The sequence below is a fragment of the Arachis stenosperma genome, chromosome 2 (genome assembly GCF_014773155.1).
Source record: "Arachis stenosperma cultivar V10309 chromosome 2, arast.V10309.gnm1.PFL2, whole genome shotgun sequence".
Classification (NCBI taxonomy): domain Eukaryota; kingdom Viridiplantae; phylum Streptophyta; class Magnoliopsida; order Fabales; family Fabaceae; genus Arachis; species Arachis stenosperma.
In genome coordinates this window covers 53,629,695-53,650,083 of record NC_080378.1, presented here as the reverse complement: position 1 = coordinate 53,650,083, position 20,389 = coordinate 53,629,695, and the positions used below count along the sequence as shown (strand labels likewise).

Here is a 20,389-nt window from a genome sequence, read left to right as displayed (position 1 = left end):
AGTTACGAAAGAGCAAAAGAAGAGAAACCGTCTTCAGGTTTTCAAAATCCAAAGTAAAAGAGCCTAAGGGAAACGGGGCAATTAATGCTCAAAATTAAAAGCATTAAACCCTCGCACCTTCCCAAAAAAGCGCCAGTATAAAAGCGCGCGTCTTTTAGAGGAAACGTTCTGCATTCAAAGCTAATACAAAGGAATCGACAAAATGCTTGAGTTCGGCTTCACCAAAGAAGGACCGAAGCAAAGGACTCGGCCTCAAAAAAGAAGACCGAGCTCAAGCAGGGACACTGTTCATACCCTGGGTCGAGCTGTCCGACCCGGGATGTTCTACAGACAAAGCGACCGACCTCTTCAGGTCAGGACAAACCCGACCTCTTCTTAAAGAGCTTGGCCAAGTCACAGAAAAGCCCAAACAAAGGGCCCAAATAGAGGAACACGTCCCAAATCCAAGGGCAGCCCAAGCCCATAGAGATAAAGGCGGTTCCCTTAAAAGATGACCTCACTTAAAGATAAGATAAAAGATAAGATAAGATAAACTAACTTATCTTATCCACAGGAGGCCACATCTCACCATTATAAATACGCTGAAGCACCCAGGTATAACTCATACTCTGATTCTACTCAATATCTGCTTAATACCCTTCCTAACTTAAGCATCGGAGTCCCTTGCAGGTACCCCCCACCCTCCGGGGACGAAGGATCAGCACCACCACCAAGTCCAACAAGTTGGACACACCAGCTCTGGCCGCTGTACACCTGCCGGACACGTCGGCTCCGACCAACAGTAGGAAAGCAGAGAGACAGAAGGGACAAAGCATCTCCATACGCTTATCTGAAGCTCTCACCAATGAATTACATAAGTATCTCTATCTTTATTTTATGTTTTATTTATCTTTTAATCATTAATCCTCCATAACCATTTGAATCCGCCTGACTGAGATTTACAAGATGACCATAACTTGCTTCATACCAACAATCTCTGTGGGATCGACCCTTACTCGTGTAAGGTTTATTACTTGGACGACCCAGTGCACTTGCTGGTTAGTTGTGCGAAGTTGTGATAAAGAGTTGAGATTGCAATTGAGCGTACCATGTTGATAGCGCCATTGATGATCACAATTTCGTGCACCACATAGAAGTAGTCATTCTCAGCAACTGTTTTAATGGCATCTATGGCTTCTTCAATGGTTTTCTTCTTGTTTAGAGACCCTCCTGATGAATGATCTACGGTCTTCTTTGACTCATAGGAAAGACCTTCATAGAAAATGTGAAGTTGAACCCATTTATTGAACATATCTGGTGGGCATCTTCTTGTTAAGTCCTTGAATCTCTCCCATGCTTCATAGAGAGTCTCACCATCTTGCTGTCTGAAAGTCTGCACCTCAGCTCTCAGCCTATTGATTCTTTCAGGAGGGTAGAAACTTGCCAAAAATTTGTTCACCACATCTTCCCAATTTGTTAAGCTCTCCTTTGGGAAAGATTTAAGCCATTTGGATGCCTTGTCCCTGAGTGAAAAAGGGAACAAGAGCAGCCTATAGACATCCGAGTGGACTCCATTAGACTTCACAGTGTCATAAATTCTCAGGAAGGTGGTTAGGTGTTGATTGGGGTCTTCTTGAGCACTTCCTCCAAATGAACAATTGTTCTGAACAAGGGTGATGAGCTGGGGTTTTAGTTCAAAAGTTGTTGGCATGTATGGTGGGCTTCTGGATGCTACTTCCACAGTTTCCTGGATTAGGATTAATGTAGGAGCCTAGAACTCTCCTTTCTTGCCGAGCACGGTTTGCAGGGCCTTCTCTAGCATGGTTGTGAGCTTCTTCTTCATGATTGTTTTCCAAATTCTCTTCCATGTTGGGTTCAAAGTACTCTTTCTCTTCCTCAGTACCAACAATTCTTTTCCCTATTGCTTCCCTCCTTAGTCTCCAGAGGGTCCTTTCAGGTTCTAAATCGAAGGAAGTTGAAGCTCCTTCTCTTCTCCCTATCATACAACAGACAAAACTCACAGCAAGAGATAAAATGAAGAGATTATTCTTGTTAGAGTAATTGTTAGTGTGAGTGATGCAAATTATCAAACAGTTAGTGGGTTAGTGAGCAGAATTGTAATTAACAATGAACGAAAGAAAACAGAGAGGGTAAAGGGGATGAGGAAGAAACTAAACAAACTGAAGGAAATTGACTGAATCAAATAAACAAATAAAGAAAAAGAAAAATGCTCAATCTAGTGAACTTCCAACTTAATCATTGTTGATTCAAAATCAATCCCCGGCAACGGTGCCATAAACTTGATGCAAGAAAACTTGTCTCTCAACAAATTTCCCTTCGGCAACTATACCGAATTGTCGTCAAGAAAAAACTCACAATAGAGTGAGGTCGAATCCCAAAAGGATTGATTGGTCAAGCAATTTTAATTGGAAGATTATGCTAGTTGAGCTAAATAGGATGTAGTTGAGAATTGCAGAAAATTAAATAGCAGGAAAGTAAATAACAGCAAATAAAGTGCAGAATCTTAAATGAAGATTTGGGGCAATGAGCATGAAAATAAATGACAGAAAGTAAAGAGAATGGGTAAGATCAGAAATGGGTAAATCATTGGGTTCAGGAGATGTTACATTCTCCGAATCAAGTTCATTCTCATCTCTTCCTCAATCAATGCATTCATTGATCTCCTTGGCAATCTTAAGTGATTGGATCCCAATTCCTTGGCAATCCAATCTCTCTAAGCTTGAACAATTGCCCAATTTCTTGATTTAATTGCTCATGGAAAGAGATGAAGTGTGGACACTGATTATACCACATGTATTTCCAAATCAAAGTGTTGGGAGGATTACATGTCACTATATCCACCCAAACCCCAATTTGGTCCAACATGAGAAAGCATTTCTAGCATGATCTCCTCATCCCTTTTCCAAGGCTCAGAGGAGATCCAATTATGGAGACTTTTTTTCCCAAGATAACAATCCAATTAGATGAAGATCGAAAGCTTTCTAGTAAGATCAAGAGAAAAGAAAGAAGAAGAAGAATGAAAACTATAATTGATCCATCAAATTACAACAGAGCTCCCTAACCCAATGAAAGGGGTTTAGTTGTTCATAGCTCTAGAAATAAAAAATGGCAGAAAAGAAGAATCCATGCTAAAAGTGCAGAAAAGTAAATATACAGAGGTAGTTCTCCAAAGTGCTAAGCTTCTCTATAGTTCAAAACTACTCCTATATATACTACTCCTCTTGATCTTCTAGTGAGTTCTTCAAGTCTTGGATGTGGGCTCTGGATCTTGAGTTGAAGCAGTTCTAATCTTTAGTGGGCCCAGCTTGCAAAGAAGTATGAATTAGGCATGGGCGTTAGTGAGATTAACGTTAAGTGACATTGTGGGTTCGAGAACGTTAGTGGCAATCACTTTTTCCACTAACGTTCCACCCTCAAATACCTCACGTTAACTCCAACGTTAGTGGCACTAACATGACCACTAACGTTGCCTTCTAAATCTTTGCTAACGTTATTGGGACTCACTTTTCCCAATAACGTTGGCTTATACTTATACCCCTTTCGTAAGTGTTATTGGGACTCACCTTTCCCAATAACGTTGCTATGTTCCTTTTGTCCCTACGTTAGAGTTCACGTTAGTGTAACTAACGTGGCTCTTAACGTGGGTATGCTTCACCTTCGAGAGCGTTAGTGACACTTACCTTTGTCACTAACGCTCCAAGTGCCTCTATTCTCCACGTTAGAGCTCACGTTAACTAAGTTAACGTGGCTCTTAACGTGGTACTAATGCCATCTTCCAACGTTAGTGACAAAGGTGAGTGTCACTAACGTTGGCTCATCAATCATTAACTCCACGTTAACTCTCACGTTAGTGGTCTTAACGTGACCACTAACGTGGGCAATGCTAGTTGATCCAACGTTAGTGACAAAGGTGAGTGTCACTAACGTTGGCGTTGTTCTTCTCTTCTACGTTAGAGTTCGTTAACGTGACTCCTAGCGTAGCTCATTGCCAAGTCTTGGAACATTAGTGGTGTTCACGTTTACCACTAACGTTGGAGTAGAACATTAGTGGTGTTCACGTTTCCCACTAATGTTGGAGTTCTCTTTTGTCTCCACGTTAACTACCACGTTAACTAAGTTAGCGTGGCAATTAACGTGAGCTATTGATGGCTTCGCAGGCGTTATTGGTGATCACTTTTCTCACTAACGTTGCAAGCTATTTACCATTCCATGTTAGTGTTCACGTTAACTACATTAACGTGAGTACTTACGTGGTTCTTCCTTGCTTCCTTTGCCCTGAAATCAAGCAAATAACGTGCCTCAAAGCTCTAGCCAAAGTCATGAGATTATGCATAATCAATTTATCATGCAATTCTAGCAAAATCCTCATGAAATCATATGAAATTCACACTAGATGCTTGAATCAAGGTGTAAGTGTATTTTCATCCAAAACTTGCCTTATTCACTAAGAAAATGCATGAAACTACCCTAAAACAGTAAAGAAAATGTCAGTGAAACTGGCCTAGATGCCCTGGCATCAACTCTAGAGTGCGAACAAGCCTTCTAAGATTTCAAGAAATTCTTGGGGCGACCATCCATTCTTACCCGACCACGGGAAAATGAAGAACTCATATTATACTTCGCAATGGAAAGTCGGGCAATAGCCTCAGCACTAGTCAGAGAAGAAGAAAGTGGGCAACAACCCATTTACTTCATTAGTAAGGCTCTACAAGGGGCTGAACTAAGCTATCAAAAGATAGAAAAGTTCGCCTACGCCCTCATACTCACTTCTCGACAACTTCGCCCATACTTTCAAGCTCACACTATCAGAGTTCGGACCAACCAGCCCATAAAAGGCATCCTACAGAAAACAGACTTAGCAGGAAGAATCCTACAGTAGGCAGTCGAGTTATCCAAATTCGATCTTCGATATGAAGCTCGGACAGCCATCAAATCACAGTATCTGGCCGATTTCATCGCTGAATACACTGACACCTCGGGAATCCCCACAAAATAGAATCTCTACGTGGACGGCTCTTCAAACAAAACCGAGAGTGGTGCAGGTGTAATTATCGAAAGTGATCAGGAAACCCAAATTGAGCTATCACTAAAGTTTGAATTCCCTGCCTCAAATAATCAGGCCGAATATGAGGCACTACTGGCTGGTTTGAGGCTGGCTAGGGAGGTAGGAGTTCAAAAGCTTACCATCTTCAGCGACTCACAAGTAGTTACCTCACAAATAGAAGGGAACTACCAAGTTAAGGATCCTACCATGAAGAAATATCTGGACAAGACCAAAGAATATCTCGGACAGTTTGAGGAATACGAAGTCCAACACATACCTCGAGAACAGAATGCTCGAGCTGATGCACTCTCAAAATTAGCCAGCACCAAACCAGGGGGCAATAATAGAAGCTCATCCAAGAAATACTGCAAAGTCTATCGATCTTGGAGGAACAAAAGGTCCTAACCATATTAGGTCAGGATCAAGGATGGATGACCCCCATAATCAACTATCTCAAGTCTGAGACACTTCCCACAGATAAAAAAGAGGCAAAAAGGATAGTACGAGAAGCACAGTACTACACCATAGTGGGCAACATCCTATATAGGAGAGGGATTTCAACACCTCTCCTAAAATGTGTACCGACCTCCAACACAAGGAAGTTTTGGAAGAAGTACACAGTGGTATGTGTGGCAATCACCTCGGGGCTCGAGTTCTTTCCAAAAAGGTATTTCAAGCTAGATTCTTCTGGCCGAACTTGCAAAAGGAAGCGACAGAATTCGTCAAAACATGCCCACCATGTCAGAAACATGTTAACTTCCATATCACCCCCACCAGAGGAGCTCATTAGTGTTACGTCGCCCTGGCCATTCGCAAAGTGGGGGTTCGACCTCCTTGGACCTTTCCCCCAGGGACCAGGACAAGTCAAGTTTCTCATTGTGGGAATAGACTATTTAACAAAATGGATCGAGGTAGAACCTTTAGCCACTGCCACCACCCAAAAAAGTCAGAAATTTCTATATAAAAACATTATCACAAGGTACGGAGTTCCTTACTCCATTACCACAGATAATGGCACTCAATTTACTGATACGGGTTTCAGGAACTTGGTAGTCGACCTAAAGATAAAGCACCAATTCACATCCGTAGAACACCCACAAGCCAACAGACAGGCAGAAGCTACCAACAAAGTCATACTGGCTGGGTTAAAACGGAAACTACAAGATGCAAAGGGAGCTTGGGATGAAGAGCTCCCACAAGTCCTATAGGCATATCGGACAACCCCACATTCAACCACAGGAGAAACACCCTTCCGACTCGCTTATGGAATGGAGGTAATGATTCCAGTGAAAATAGAAGAAGGATCTCCCAGAAGGATCCTCTACAATGAAGAGGCCAACTCCCAAATACAAAGGGAGGAGCTCGACCTACTTCCAAAAGTTCGAAAAAGAGCTCGGATTAGAGAGAAAGCACTAAAGCGTTGGATGGCCTTAAGATATAATCAGAAGGTAGCCCAACGAAGCTTTACCACCAACAATCTCATCTTAATCCGAAATGACATCGGAGCAGGTCGATCAGGAGAAGGGAAGCTAGCAGCTAACTGGAAAGGACCCTACCGAGTTGTAGAAGTACTGGGAAAAAGGTTACTACAAGGTGTCCGACCTCGAGGGGAGAGAGCTGCCAAGGTCATGGCATGCCTGTAACCTAAGAAGGTATTATAGTTAGAAAGTAATAAAGATCTTAGGTCAAGGTGCACTCTTTTTCCTAAAAAGGTTTTTTAATGAGGCGTCAGGCCATGATCTACAAAATTGCCTGACTTAGAAGGGTAAGAACTCATATGTATATACTCATGTTTATATTCCTATTTTCTATTTGAATAAAGTTTTTCAGATTCCCTAAAAAGTTTCCTACCAAGACGCATTAATCTAAGCTCATAAAACTCAAAAATTCATCGTCCGATTACAAAGAGGTCGGGAAGGTGAAAACCAATTTCATCGTCCGATTACAAAGAGGTCAGCAAGGTGAAAGCGGTCGAAGCATATTAATGCAAGAAGTTATAAAAAAGTAATCCATAAAAAGCGACCTGACGAGGTCTGACTAAAAATGGATTATTAAAAATAACTTAAGAAGGCCCAACAAAGAAGTCGGACCAATAAAAGGATCACTAAAAAGGGACAAAGACATCTCGCCAAGGCCAAAGAAAGGCCGGAAGTGCTTTGATGAAAGGTACAAAGTCTTGAAAAAAGGACACTACTTAAAAAGCAAAGGCACAAATCGAAATGGCGCTAAAAAGTCATCCAAACAAACTATAAAAGAAAGGATTCCCCTTAGGAACACTACCTGAAATGTTGTTGGAATATGACTAAAAAGCCTGGACGGTGAAGCCAGATATGTCGACATCAGCTAAAAGCGCGATCCAAAGAAACAAACTCGAGAAGAGAACAAGTCAAAAGCCAAAAAGGTCGAAAACAACTTAAGGCTCAAAGGCGCTTAGCTAAAAAGGGAACAACCCCGCTCAAAAAAGGCGCGACCTTAAAACAAGGCTACAAAAGTCGTTCGAAACTAAAAAGGTTCTATGTGAAAGAACACTAAAAAGTTATCGGACAAAGTCGCTAAAAGCCCAGCCACCAAAACTGCCTGACTTGATACAAGGCTAACTAGTACCAAGTCAAAGTGGAACAAGATGCCCAGAGGCGAGGGTAGAAAACTCACCCAAAGGAGGTCAAACTGGGAAATACTTAAGTTCGAAGGGTTGCAAAAAAGTAAAGCCCCAAATGTTTAGCAAGACACAGCTATCATAATAAAAACATTAAAGACTCAAAAGGCCACCTAAAAGGTGGCCTCACGAGTTTAAAGTATTTTGTTTTTTCCAAAATAAAGTTGCTAGGAAAAGCAACCAAGTGTCAAAGAGGTCAACCACACAAAAAGTTACGAAAGCAAGTTTCAAAAGTCCATAAGTCGAACTATAATATCAGTGCAAAAAAGCTATAAAGCATTCAAATTTTCCCCAGTAGAAGCATCCTGGGCTGAAGGAGGAGGAATGGTCGAGATCGGGACAGCATCAACAGTTCCATCCGGCCGGCTTAGAATCTGCACATCAGGCTCGAGCCCTGAATGGTCTACCTCTGAAGGGATGGAAGAGGCTAAAGCTGCTGAGGCTTTCCCTGGTAGTACAAGAGGAGGACCCTTATCTTCATCATCCGAGGCAGGCACAATCTTGCCATCCTCCACTATATTATCCAGACTGAAGAGAGTCAGGTCGAGCTCAGGGGCAAGAATGCAGACTTGGGCCTTCAAGTTCTCATAAGCATCGGTTACACTGTCCACCATGTGACCCTGGAGCTCGGCATAATCAGCCTGGGCAGACTGAATCCTCTCCCTAGCCTCCAACAGCTCACCATAAGTGCGAGTATAGCTCTCCTTATATTTTTTCTTCGCCTCCTCAGCCAGGTTCGCAGTAGCCTCAGCAGCAGTAGCTCGGGATTTCTCCCTTTCTACATCTAGTTCCAGCTTAATTACCTTAGCATCAAGCTCATCCTTCAAACCCTTGATTCTGTCAAATTCAGACTTGGCATTTTCCATAAAAGCTTTAGTGGCACGAATGGGAAAATCCATAACAACCGCGATAAAGCCGCACCAATATTGGCCATCCAAATACTATTACTTGTGACAAAATCAAGGTGATGGAGAATAGATACATCATCCAAAAGAATCTTACCATGGGGTGTAATTAGCTCGGTAGCAAAACCCACACCATCAAAATCCTTGACATTTAAATCATAAGAACCAAGAGTTTTTTGTCGCTTTGGGGGAGGACCAGCAGCAGTAGGAGAGGAGGTAGCACCAGAGGTCAGCTGAACAGGGTCAGAGGGAAGCATCCAAACTTGTGGGGTTGGGATGATTTTCCTCGGCCCAGCAGTATCAAAAGTCGGCTTCTTTGGAGGCACTTGAGAAGACCCATCTCCCGAAGTCTTCACTGTCAAATTCTGTGCAGCTGTTGCTTTCTTAGCCCTACGAAAGGCTTTCATGGAGTCCGTAGATTTTACTATCTCTGAAAATAGAAACCAAGAAAACAAGTTATGATTAAGGAAGGGATAAATCAGCAAAAGCAAAAATAAAGATATCAAGAAAATAAGTCGGCCACTACCCAGTTCAGCACGGAGGAAGGAAGGATCTCTTAGAAACCTCTTCGTGTCCAGATGTGGAGGCTTCCCCCCAGTTCTCCTCTAACACACTCACAAAGGCCTGCTCGACCTCATCCAAACTTTTCCAAGAGTACTTAGTAACTACTATATTCTCTTGCCAACATAAGGGGAAGGTGGGCTCATTGTTCTCATCTAAGAAAAAAGGGTGAACACCCTCAACAGCGCGAACTTTGAAATAGTAATTCTTAAAGTCCCTAAAGGACTCATCAAACATAGAGAACACTTTCCTCCATTGAGAAGCTCGGAATGAAATCCAAAAAGCTTTCTTCTTAGCTACTCCAGGCTTTGTCAGCACAAAAAGAGACAGAAAGAGAGTTACGGTAGGTTGGACACCCAACTCTTAACACAACAATTAAAAAATCTTTATAAAACCCCATGAGTTCAGATGGAGCTGAGAAGGGGCTACATTACAAGACCACAATAGGTCGGTCTCGAAGGCGGAAAAAGAGATGGTGATACTCATTTGACTAAAAAAGTAGTCATAAGCATAGAAAAGGGACGTTCCCCCTGAGTCAAGGAAGGAAAACTAACCCTCTCCTCAGGGTCAGGCGACACCAATTCATACTTCTTCTCTTCACCCCTATCTCTACAAATTCTATGGAATCTCCTAAGCCTCACACAGTACTCGGGATCAACCATTGTAACACACATTAGGACTATAGAGTCCAGCCAATTAGTCATGCCGTCAGGGATCTTGTTAGACATCTCAACAATATTTTTTCGGGAAGACATACGTCAAACTATACCTACAGCAAAGGAAGATAACAGGGGTCACTACTAAACAACTCGGACAAAATCAAAAAAGAGAAGGAACAACCAATAAACAGAGGTGGGACAACAAAAAGGGCACCCTAGCAGTAACCCAAGGGCACCCTTTGGAGGCAACAACACAGCAAAGAAAAGGGAAAGCAATGCAAAAATCAAAAGCCCTAACCACCAGTAACCCCCTCAAAACATGCAAGGAATTCAACCGAAGCGCCAGCATTTTTGCGTACAAACGGCAAACAAAAGCAAAAGGCTCTACGAAAGCAAAACTACCAAGAAACCTAAAAGGCGCACATCTTCCTCAAACAGGAGCAGTAAAGAAAATCAAGATTCTCTCAACCAAGCACAAAGAGGCAATCTCTTACAGAAAAAATCAAGCTTCTCAAGGCAAATGCAATAAAAATTAAACATACAACAGTGAAAACATACATGAAGACAGCTATTGAAAAGGAAGGAAAATACCAACTTGTCGAAGAAGAGGAAACAAGCGCGAGGGAAGAAGCAAATGACGAAATCCACACCAACAATTGCTTTCGAGCAAAATAAATGGTAAGCAGAGAAAACAGACAAACGAAGCACTTCAGCAAATAACAAAGCAAAGAGCGAAGAGAAAGGAAAGACGAAACTGAAAATGATTCTTTAAATTTCAAAATGAAATACAAAAGAGGGAAAAGGGGAAATGGCAAAGGGAAATTAATGAGATTTTAAACCCTCGCACGTTCCCAAGGAAGCGCAACGCGCGCTGCAATTAAAAAAGAAAAGAAAGAAAACGCTTCGCAATCAAGGAATCCTAGCAGGAGTTATACAGGAGATCGAATAAAGGTAAAATGCTCGAGCACGACTTCCTTAAAGGGGTCGAAGTCCAAAGACACGATCTCAAGGGTAAGATCGAGCTCAAGCAGGGGTACTGTTCATACCCTGGGTCGAGCTATGCGACCCGGGCTGACTGAAGACACGAGCGACCGACCTCTTCAGGTTGGATCGCCACTGACCTCTTCCTAAAGAGTTCGGCCAAATCACCATAGAGGCCCAAGCAGGCCCACACGAAGGAACGAAGCCCACTCTAAAGGCGGCAAAGCCTTAAAAGATAAAACAGATCCCCCTAAAAAGATAAGATAAGATAACTAACTTATCTTAAAGGACACCCTGCACTACTATAAATACACTGGAGCACCCAGGTATAACTTATACTCTGATTATACACAAAACCCTGCCTAAAGCACGTGCTAACTTTAGCATCGGAGTCTCTTGCAGGTACCACCACCCTCCGGTGATCAAGGATCAACACCACCAAGTTGAACAAGTCGGACACGACAGCTTCGGTCATAACAGCAAATCTCATCCGAGATCGACCTTCAGTTTCAGGTAACCCTCGAAACACTATGTGAATATTTCTATTAATACTAATTGTGATACTTGCTATTCATGCTCTCTAATTGTGTTTGACATATATTGTTTATTACTTGTGTTTGCTACTATTGAAATACTGAACTGATCATTGGAAATATTGGGAATTAGATGCTGAGACTAAATATTGAGAATAAAATGTTACTATTAAGACTGGATTTTGATAACAGTGATTGTTGGGATTGAAAAGACATGACTAGTTTAGAACAATTAAATGCATGATTTAAAGACCTAAAAATTGAGCAAAGACGATGATGATTTACTTGAAACAAATGAGACTATGGGTATATGTATAACTAAGAGTTTAGAATATTTTACCCTGTTTGAATTAAAAAGAACTTTAGGCTTGAATTTTGTGTGATTGGAGACTAGGATTGACTAGCGGGTTCATGTAGTTTTACATAATCTCTATTTAGAATTATTACCCTACTGGAAACCTTTGGGTTCTCACCCATTGTAAAAATTTCTATTTTATAGATACAGGGCGTGATACCTCGCTGAGTGTGCATGATTTCTTTTGGCCAAGCTAAGAAGGCTATGCTTTTGGAGTTTATTTTGGTTATGTACTACTTTTCTCTGCGTTTTGAATACTGTACTTTATATTCATCTTAGAGGTTCTATTTTGGAGAAATATGATATATTTGTACTCTTCTGGTTTGTATTATATTTCTAGTCGGCCTTTTCTTTGCAGGTCAAGACTAGTACTTATCATGTATATATATATATATATATATATATATATATATATATATATATATATATATATATATATATATATATATATATATATATATACGCGAAGTTTTCTCACTTTAATGTTACAAGTGTGATAACGATTGTCCCTTTGATTTCTCTTTTCTTCACAGGTTCCTAGTTAAACTATATTTCTCCAAATACTATGTATGTATCTTTGTTTCTAGGCATCGTAATGCCTCGTCACCTTTGACTTACAACTGCAGGGTAAGGCCTTGTATGGTAGGGTGTTACAATCGACGTGGTCAGCAAAAGGGAAATTACGAGATTGGCACATAGGATGCCGATTGTGTTAGCAAATTCGTTTGTTTATCAGAAGTTGCAGATTAAATCTGATTAGCATATTTTAATGATGTTCTCTTATCATCGTAGCATTGCAAGCAACTGTCCAAAGGAACTTTATGTCCATCTTCAAGATGTGGGTGGTAGATGTTCTAGTTGAAATAATGTGAAGGAAATTCGAAATTTCGGAGTCAACGAAGTGATGCCCCTTATGGAAGGGATTGTAGTCCTAGTTTTAATGAATTTGTCATGCTAGAGCAAAATACAAAGAATCATCATGGATGTCCATCTCCTTCCATGTTTCCTGTTTTCCCAGAAGGTATCGCTGATTGCTAGGTCGAGTTGTCTAATGAAGAAGAGATTGCAAAGCTTGGTAGAAATGTCAATAGTGGCGAGGATGCAGAAATTGTTCCTACCATCTATTGTGCAAGGATCATGCAAGGCATCTGGAGATGATAAAAACCTATTAGTCCTCTCACAGTACCATCGGAGTGATCCCTACTGAGTCGCAAGGTCTCTGTGATCTCAATCCCCAAATGATATGCCTCCGTGTGTCAGTTTCCCCAGACTTCAAACCACGTTGCAAGGCAGATGGGCCACCAGCCATCATCATCATTACGTGCCAATTAACAGTGAAAGGTATTAATATTCAACGGCGGGTTAGGTGGCCCTTGTTTTCCCCCAAACTTTCGCAACACTTTGTCTACATTCAGAATTTCAATCCATTGAAAGAATATGAGTGGCACAACAATAGTATAAATGTCTCCATGTGGTTCTCCTTGAGATTGCCCAGACACTATCAAAACTATACGAGGATCAGCGTACGACAACTAGTTGAACTACATAAATGAATACAAGGATTACATTATCGAGAACATGACAATAGATAAAATATTCAGCAACAAAGAAAACTCTGAACTTACATCATCAACAGTTAGATTGTCCAACCTCAGAAGGTGCCTTATCAATGGGTTTTTAGCATAGTACTTCTGCCTTTTTTTTCCCATCCACCTGTTAAAAAAAAGAGCAACGTGATAACTTTTGTATACAACAATTATTAAAAAGCGGATACCCTACAAAAAAAACAATGCCATGTTAAGATAGTACCTCGTAGCTAACGGGAAGGTGTAAGGCATCCTCATATTTGGCGCCCAAAAAGAAAATCTATAGTATATCTAGGACATCGACAATGTATGACAACCACCCATACCCTCATCATTATAATCGGTTGCTAAATACATGCCTTGATATAACCAATAAAAAATGATACTACCCCAACTATAGTTGCATATGGCATCATAATTGTCCAGTAGTGGAAAGTATTGCACATGCACGGTTGGTGGACGAAATTGTGATCCATGTTCTAACTATTTGTATGAAGTCATTATTATGGCACTGGTTGAATTCACAACTCCGTTCAACTAACCAGCAAGTGTACTGGGTCGTCCAAGTAATAAACCTTACGTGAGTAAGGGTCGATCCCACAGAGATTGTTGGTATGAAGCAAGCTATGGTCACCTTGTAAATCTCAGTTAGGCAGATTAAATTTGTTTATGGTTTCGAAAATTAATAATAAAAGAGAAATAATAAAAGGGATAGAATACTTATGCAGATTCATTGGTGGGAATTTCAGACAAGCGAATGGAGATACTGTATGCTCAAGGACGCCTGCTATTCTCCTGCTTCAACTCAATCCTTCTTAATCCTTTCCATGGCAAGCTGTTTATAGGGGTTCACCGTTCGACGATGGCTACTTTCAATCCTCTCGGGAAAATGGTCCTCTGCGGCTGTCACTCGCATGGCTAATCGTCTGGAGGCATCACCTGGCCGAAGGCTACATCCCATCCTCGCAGTGAAAACTACGCTCACGCGCTCTGTCACAGCACGGCTAATCACTGGTTAGTTCCCGCGCCTACTGGAATAGAATCCCTTGATTCTTTTGCGTTTGTCACTAACGCCCAGCACTTGCAAGTCTGAAGCACGTCATAGTCATTCATTACCGGAATCCTACTCGGAATACCACAGACAAGGTTAGACTTTCCGAATTCCCAGGATCCTACTCGGAATACCACAGACAAGGTGAGACTTTCCGGATCCTCATAAATGCCGCCATCTATCTAGCTTATACCACGAAGATTCTGTTGGGGAATCTAAGAGATACACATTCAAGCTCTGTTGCATGTAGAACGGAAGTGGTTGTCAATCACGTGCGTTCATAAGTGAGAATGATAATGAGGGTCATATAATCATCGCATTCATCATGTTCTTGGGTGCGAATGAATATCTTGGAATAAGAATAAGAGAGATTTGAATAAAAGAAAATAGAATTGCATTAATACTTGAGGTACAGCAGAGCTCCACACCCATAATCTATGGTGTGCAGAAACTCCACCGTTGAAAATACATAAGTGAAAGGTTCAGGCATGGCCGAATGGCCAGCTCCCATGTGGTCTCAAGACCGAATGATCAAAGATATCTAATACAATAGTTAAATGTTCTATTTATAATAAACTAGCTCCTAGGGTTTACATGAGTAAGTAATTGGTGCATAAATCCACTTCCGGGGCCCACTTGGTGTATGCTTGGGCTGAGCTTGATCAATCCACGAGCTAAGACTTCTCTTGGAGTTGAACTCTGAGTTATGACGTGTTTTGGGCGTTCAACTCCGGATCATGACGTTTTTCTGGCGTTTAACTCCAGACAGCAGCATGAACTTGGCGTTCAACGCCAAGTTACGTCGTCAATTTCCGAATAAAGTATGGACTATTATATATTGCTGGAAAGCCCTGGATGTCTACTTTCCAACGCCGTTGAGAGCGCGCCATTTGGAGTTCTGTAGCTCCAGAAAATCCATTTTGAGTGCAGGGAGGTCAGAATCCAACAACATCAGCAGTCCTTTTGTCAGCCTTTTTCAGAATTTTTGCTCAAGTCCCTCAATTTCAGTCAGAATTTACCTGAAATCACAGAAAAACACACAAACTCATAGTAAAGTCCAGAAATGTGAATTTAACATAAAAACTAATGAAAACATCCCTAAAAGTAGCTTGAACTTACTAAAAACTACCTAAAAACAATGCCAAAAAGCGTATAAATTATCCGCTCATCACAACACCAAACTTAAATTGTTGCTTGTCCCCAAGCAACTGAAAATCAAACAGGATAAAAAGAAGAGAATATACTATAAATTCAAAAATATCAATGAATATTAATTATAATTAAATGAGCGGGACTTGTAGCTTTTTGCCTCTGAATAGTTTTGGCATCTCACTTTTTCCTTTGAAGTTCAGAATGATTGGCTTCTCTAGGAACTTAGAATTTCGGATAGTGTTATTGACTTTCCTAGTTAAGCATGTTGATTCTTGAACACAGCTACTAATGAGTCTTGGCCGTGGCCCTAAGCACTTTGTTTTCCAGTATTACCACCGGATACACAAATGCCACAGACACATAACTGGGTGAACCTTTTCAGATTGTGACTTAGCTTTGCTAAAGTCCCCAGTTAGTGGTGTCCAGAGCTCTTAAGCACACTCTTTTGCTTTGGATCACGACTTTAACCACTCAGTCTCAAGCTTTGCACTTGGACCTTCATGACACAAGCACATGGTTAGGGACAGCTTGATTTAGCCGCTTAGGCCTGGATTTTATTTCCTTTGGCCCTCCTATCCATTGATGCTCAAAGCCTTGGATCCTTTTTACCCTTGCCTTTTGGTTTTAAGGGCTATTGGCTTTTTCTATTGCTCCTTCTTTTTCTATATATATTTTTTTTTCGCCATTTTTTTTTCGCCATTCACTGCTTTTTCTTGCTTCAAGAATCAATTTCATGATTTTTTAGATCATCAATAACATTTCTCTTTGTTCATCATTCTTTCAAGAGCCAACAATTTTAACATTCATAAACAACAAGATCAAAAGACATATGCACTGTTCAAGCATTCATTCAGAAAACAAAAAGTATTGTCACCACATCAAAATAATTAAACTAAATTCAAGAGCTATTTTCGAAATTTATGTACTTCTTGTTCTTTTGAATTAAAACATTTTTCATTTAAGAGAGGTGAAGGATTAATGGATTTTATTCATAGCTTTAAGGCATGGTTACATACTAATGATCATGAAATAAAGACACAAAACATAGATAAACACAATACTAAAAACCGAAAACAGAAAGAAATAAGAACAAGGAATGAATCCACCTCTAGTGGTGTCTCCTTCTTGAAGGACCAATGATGTTCTTTAGCTCTTCTATGTCCCTTCCTTGCCTTTGTTGCTCCTCCCTCATTGCTCTTTGATCTTCTCTTATTTCTTGGAGAATGATGGAGTGCTCATGATGTTCCACCCTTAATTGTTCCACATTATGACTCAAACCTTCTAAAGAAGTGTTGAGTTGCTCCCAATAGTTGTTTGGAGGAAAGTGCATCCTTGAGGCATCTCAGGGATTTCTTGATGATGAGCTTCCTCATGTACCTCTTGAGAACCGTGAGGAGCTTCTCTTGCTTGCTCCATCCTTTTCTTGGTGATGGGCTTGTCTTCTTCAATGGAGACATCTCCTTCTATGATAACTCCAGCTGAGTAACATAGATGGCAAATAAGGTGAGGAAAAGCTAGTCGTGCCATAGGTGAGGGCTTGTCGGCTATTTTGTAGATTTCATTGGAGATGACCTCATGAACTTCTACTTCCTCTCCAATCATGATGCCATGAATCATGATGGCCCGATCCACAGTAACTTCAGATCGGTTGCTAGTAGGAATGATGGAGCGTTGAATGAACTCCAACCATCCTCTAGTTATAGGCTTGAGGTCCAGTCTTCTTAATTGGACTGGCTTACCTTTGGAGTCTCTCTTCCATTGAGCTCCTTCCGCACAAATGTTCATAAGGACTTGGTCCAACCTTTGATCAAAGTTGACCCTTCTAGTGTAGGGGCGTTCATCACCTTGCATCATAGGCAAGTAGAATGCCAACCTTACATTTTCCGGACTGAAATCCAAGTATTTCCCCCTAACCATTGTGAGATAATTCTTTGGACTTGGGTTCATACCTTGGTCATGGTTCCTAGTGATCCATGCATTGGCATAGAACTCTTGAACCATTAAGATTCCAACTTGTTGCATGGGGTTGGTTAAGACTTCCCAACCTCTTCTTCGGACTTCATGTCGGATCTCCGGATACTCATTTTTCTTGAGCTTGAAAGGGACCTCAGAGATCACCTTCTTCTTTGCCACAACATCATAGAAGTGGTCTTGATGGCTCTTGGAGATGAATCTTTCCATCTCCCATGACTCGGAGGTGGAAGCTTTTGTCTTCCCTTTTCCTTTTCTAGAGGATACTCCGGCCTTAGGTGCCATTGGTAATAGAAAAACAAAAAAAAGCTTATGCTTTTACCACACCAAACTTAAAATATTGCTCGCCCTCGAGCAATAAAAGAAAGAAGAGAAGAAGAAGAAGAAGAAAATATGGTAGAGAGGGAGAAAGGTATGTTCGGTTTAGGTGAAGAAGGAGGGGTTTTGTTGTGTGAAAATGAAGTAGAATGGAAGGGTATTTATAGGGAAAGGGGGGAAGGTATGTTCGGCTATTTAGGAGGGAATGGGAGGGAAATTGGTTTGAATTTTATGAAGGTAGGTGGGGTTTATGGGGTAATTGGGAAGAAGAATTGAGGTGATTGGTGAAAGGTGTTGGGAAGTGTGACATGGGGAAGAGTGAATTTGGATTAGGAGAGTGTGATTAGGATTAAAAGGTAAGATGGGAATATGTTAGGTGGGGATCCTGTGGGGTCCACAGATCCTGAGGTGATCCTGTAGGGTCCACAGATCCTGAGGTGTCAAGAAATTCTATCCCTGCACCAAATAGGCATGTAAAATGCCTTCGTGCATCATTCTGGCTTTTAAACGCCCATTGGTGCACATTCTGGGCGTTCAACGCCCATGTAAAGCATGTTTCTGGCGTTGAACGCCAGTTTCATGCTTGTTACTGGCGTTCAGCGCCAGTTTTTCCTCTCTGGGCACATTCCTGGCGTTCAGCTCCAGGATGTTGCTTGTTTCTGGCGTTCAGCGCCAGAATGGTGCTCTGTTCTGGCGTTGAACGCCAGCCAGATGCATCTTACTGGCGTTGAACGCCAGCCCGTGCGTCCTCCAGGGTGAAAAAAATTTTTTTCTTCTGGTTTTGATTCTGTTTTTAATTTTTATGATTTTTTTCGTGACTCCTCATGATCATGTACCTAATAAAACACAAAATAACAATAAAATAGTATAAAATAGAAATTAGATAAATAAAATTGGGTTGCCTCCCAACAAGCGCTTCTTTAATGTCAATAGCTTGACAGTGGCTCTCATGGAGCCACAAAGTGATCAGGTCAATGTTGTATAGTTGTCCACACCAAACTTAGAGTTTGGTTGTGGCCTCACAACACCAAACTTAGAGTTTGACTGTGGGGGCTCTTCTTGACTCTGAACTGAAAGAAGCTCTTCATGCTTACTCTCTTCTGTCACAGAGGAATGGCCATGTGCCTTAAACACAAGGTAGTCCCCATTCAATTGAAGGACTAACTCACCTCTGTTGACATCTATCACAGCTCCTGCTATGGCTAGGAAAGGTCTTCCAAGGATGATGCAATCATCCTCTTCCTTCCTAGTGTCTAAGATTATGAAATCAGCAGGGATGTAAAGGCCTTCAACCTTTACTAGCACGTCCTCTACTATTCCATAGGCTTGTCTCAATGACTTGTCTGCCAGTTGTAATGAGAACAAGGCAGGTTGTACCTCAATGATCCCCAGCTTCTCCATTACAGAGAGTGGCATTAGATTTATCCCTGACCCCAGGTCACACAGAGCTTTTTCAAAGATCATGGTGCCTATGGTACAAGGTATTAAGAACTTGCCAGGATCTTGTTTCTTTTGAGGTAGAATTTTCTGAATCCAAGTATCCAGTTCATTAATGAGCAAGGGAGGTTCACTTTCCCAAGTCTCATTACCAAACAATTTGGCATTCAGCTTCATGATAACTCCTAAATATTGAGCAACTTGCTCTCCAGTTACATCTTCATCCTCTTCAGAGGATGAATAGTCTTCAGAGCTCATGAATGGCAGAAGAAGATTCAATGGAATCTCTATGGTCTCTATATGAGCCTCAGATTCCTTTGGATCCTTAATAGGAAACTCCTTCTTGCTTGAGGGACGTCCCAGGAGGTCTTCCTCACTAGGATTTTCGTCCTCCTCCTCCCTTGTGCATTCGGCCATATTGACTATGTCAATGGCCTTGCACTCTCCTTTTGGATTTTCTTCTGTATTGCTTGGGAGAATACTGGGAGGAGTTTCAATGACTTTCTTACTCAGCTGGCCCACTTGTGCCTCCAAATTTCTAATGGAGGATCTTGTTTCACTCATGAAACTGAAAGTGGCCTTTGACAGATCAGAGACTACATTGGCTAAATTAGAGGTGTTTTGTTCAGAATTCTCTGTCTGTTGCTGAGAAGATGATGGATATGGCTTGTTATTGCCCAGCCTGTTGCGTCCACCATTGTTAAAACCTTGTTGAGGTTTTTGTTGATCCTTCCATGAGAAATTTGGATGATTTCTCCATGATGAGTTATAGGTGTTTCCATAAGGTTCACCCATGTAATTAACCTCTGCCATGGCAGGGTTCTCAGGATCATAAGCTTCTTCAGAAGCTGCCTCTCTAGTACTGTTAGATGCATGTTGCAATCCATTCAGATTTTGAGAGATCATGTTGACCTGTTGAGTCAACACTTTGTTCTGAGCCAATATGGCATTCAGAGTATCAATTTCAAGAACTCCTTTCTTTTGAGGTATCCCATTGTTCACGGAATTCCTCTCAGAAGTGTACATGAATTGGTTGTTTGCAACCATGTCAATGAGTTCTTGAGCCTCTTCAGGCGTTTTCTTCAGATGAATAGATCCACCTGCAGAATGGTCCAATGACATTTTCAAAAATTCAGAGAGACCATAATAGAATATATCTAATATGGTCCATTCTGAAAAC

The 20,389-nt window shown here is 41.2% G+C and overlaps 1 non-coding gene across 1 annotated transcript; it reads left to right on the top strand.

Annotated features, from left to right (window-relative positions):
- The first annotated feature begins 1,286 nt into the window (after positions 1-1,286).
- Positions 1,287-1,393, top strand: LOC130963814 (small nucleolar RNA R71). Its single transcript, XR_009079934.1, has one exon. It is a non-coding gene; the product is annotated as a small nucleolar RNA R71 (small nucleolar RNA).
- Positions 1,394-20,389: the final 18,996 nt, after the last annotated feature.